The sequence below is a fragment of the Octopus bimaculoides genome, chromosome 24 (genome assembly GCF_001194135.2).
Source record: "Octopus bimaculoides isolate UCB-OBI-ISO-001 chromosome 24, ASM119413v2, whole genome shotgun sequence".
NCBI lineage: Eukaryota > Metazoa > Mollusca > Cephalopoda > Octopoda > Octopodidae > Octopus > Octopus bimaculoides.
This window is the reverse complement of record NC_069004.1, coordinates 27,477,485-27,480,783: the sequence shown is the minus strand read 5'-3', so window position 1 is coordinate 27,480,783 and position 3,299 is coordinate 27,477,485.

Below are 3,299 nucleotides of genomic sequence, written 5' to 3'. Positions count from 1 at the left end.
GGGGAAGCAAACCCAAGATTGCCCCGAATGGCACACACTAGCTACGCCAATATCTCCCACCCATCAGAAACACCTTTATAGGAAACACTCAACGTCTTGCAAGCAACAAAAGCTCACATCTCACACTTCTCTCTTTGTCTTTATATGCCATGCTTACAGGTGTCAGCGATCGTGCAAAGTCAGAAGATCCATGAATTTTCTTGAAACAGATACAGCAATGGTTTCCTGCTGTCTCCAGCCGGTTTATGTTCAATTTAATGTGGTGGTTAACCATATATTTTTCTAATGCTGAGTACAAGTTAAGAAGGTTGCGTGCGTAAACAATGACAACTCTTGAGTTTGAGGTTCCAAATATTTTATTAACCAGGATCGTTATATTACAAATACACACAAATTAATGGATCAATATTCAGTGTACAGAATCTTCTGGATGTTACTCCAGCATGCAGTCGACTGCAGTATCTGTAGTCCACACTGTGAAATGACCTAATTTAGATTAGGAGTGGTTTTAGGGTTGGAGTTAGGATTAGGGTTAGATTGCACGTTAATGTGTAAATGGCCAGGTAGGCCGCACGCTAAATTGTCACTGTGTTCTGTATATAACTTGCTGGGTAATTATAACCAAGAAATTGTAAGGAAATTAATTACTGAACGTAATTAATATGTGTTACTGCACATTACAAGTAAAAGTTAATGCCTTCCGTCCACTACGACATAAACATGTTACTTAAAAGTGAAAGAAAGTGTGTGTGTGTGTGGGTGGGATATCTTATCTTTTATGTTTTACTTGTTTCAGCTATTAAACTGCGGTCATGCTGGGGCGCCATCTTGAAAAGCTTTTCGTCGAACGAATCGATCTCGGTACTATTTTTTTAGGCCTGGTATTTATTTTAATCGGTCTCTTTTAGCGAACTGCTGATTTACAGGGTCGTAAACACACCAACACCAGTTGTCAAGTGGTGGGGGTGGGGGACAAACAAAGACACACAGACACACACAAAGACAGACAGACAGACAGACAAACACACACACACACACACACACACACACACACACCCACATAAACGACGAGCTTCTTTTAGTTTGCGTCTACCAAATCCACTCACAAGGCTTTGGTGGGCCCGTGGTTATTGTTGAAGGTACAGGCCCAAGGTGACACGCAGTGGGACTGAACTCAGAACCATGTAATCGGGAAGCAAGTCTCTTACCACACAGCCTGTATATATTATCCAAACACACACACACATTTATATCCATACAAGTATATTTTACATATATACACATAAATGTTTACACATAAATGTTTACACATGTCTAGGCATGTTTGTTCATAAATCTGTAGGCGTGTGTATTTCTATTATATTTACTTAAATTCTTCCTTTGAAGAAAGAACTGGTTTCTAACAAAGGAAAAGTTTCATTGCTGGAATTTTGAAATAACAATGGTGTGAGTACATACGGACTTATGCTGTATGTATGCATGTATGTATGTATGTATGTATGTATGCATGTATGTATGTATGCATGTATGTGTGTGTTTACTCGTATATACGTCCGTGTTTACACGTATATACTTGTGTATCTTATGTATTTAATGTATGTGAGTAAAAACAAAGAACACGAGAAAGAGAAACAAAAGAGAGAAGAGGAAAGAGAGAGATAAGTATTCTGGTCACAGGGTCAAAGAAAAACAAGATCTTACCGGAAATGAAATTAAGCAGTAAAGAAAGGAAATGTTGCCTATTTAAAATATCAGCTATTTTTACATTCTCTTAATACTATCTTTCTACAGAACTTGTTGCTTATTGTTGAAGTTAAAGAGGAAAGATTCTACACGCGACGACCCGGCTGATATCAAGATCTCTTGGCGTGGCAGCATTGATAGATAGTTTTCAATGCTATGTGGTATCCTCCTAGCGTTCGGTTGATACAAGGGAGATAATCATATCTTCGTCAAAAAGAAAGACTTCACCCAAGTACTAATCCGAGAAGACCATCTCGTTAATTTTACAACGTTCCCGCTGTTTAAATCGGAGAGATATACTTTAGCCGCGGTATCTATTTGTCCTGAGTATGACTTTAAGCTGCATCTAGTCGTGGGGCCCTGGTTCGGGAATTTCAGGGTTTTAAGGAGAGTCGAACCACCTTTTCGCCACTACTGTTCCCAGGTCTATTCTGACCCGGAATAGCTGCACCTACTCCGCGTCCCAGTTATGAGTTAAAAACCAAGTAAACACATGAATATGTTGGAATCACAGGATCAGTAGAGAGGATGTGAATTATTTCGACAAAATGAACTTGTTGAATCAAAGACGAATTTCATTGGATGCTGAGCGGAGAAACAGACCACGGATCTTTTTTAAAACGGGGGCCACATTTTTCATTAATGTTTTACGTAGTGTTTTTGGTACCGAAAGACTTTCAAACTTCGTATACTTATCTATTTTGTGTTATAGAACAGAAAAATATTTTTGTATTCGAATTTATTTCATGTAAAAAATTGTCTTATTTCGATAATTTCAACCAATCACTGACAAGTATTCAGTTGTTTACATTTAGTCCTTTGGCTGATTAAGCCATAGCTTCGTTTTATTTGCTTTTTTCATTTTAAATTTACTTTTTTCATTTTCTTTTTTTTTCTTCGTTTTATTTGCTTTTTTCTTTTTAAATTTGCTGTTTTACCCTAACCCTAACCCTAACCCTAACCCTATCACCGATAGAAATGTTTCAGAATCGTTTGTTTATGTAGTCGGCACTTAATGTATATCGGCTGAATGGACGTCAGTGATTGGTTGAAATTACAGAAATACGACAACTTTAACATGGAATAACTTAGGGATTTCTTTTTTTTTAAAGAAGACTAAGAGAAAAAGATATTTTATATGACACATTCTACCAGTGTTCCAAGTTTCAAAGTGTTTCGTTAATGAAAAATGTGGCCCCCGTTTTAAAAAAGATCCCAGACCACAAACTGAGAGGTAATATCTATTCCCACTTAAACGTAGATGTTCTATTAGAACAAACTATACTGCGGTAGTTACCACGAGAGAAACTCTCATATTGTTTTTTTTTTTAATGAAAAATGCCCTCTTGTTCAGATAGCTAGCGAGGAAACATATCCCCGCTACCTCCACCGCCGAGGCCACCAGATCACGTACTTTCGACTTTGTTTGGTCTTGTCAATGATGGGCACTCGACCGCTAGAGGCAGCAGGGAGTCATCTCCTCGCCAGGCATATATAGATTGACAGTACCAGAAGAAGCGCTGGTGTCGCGATTAGCCAGTGAACTTGTTAAAAAT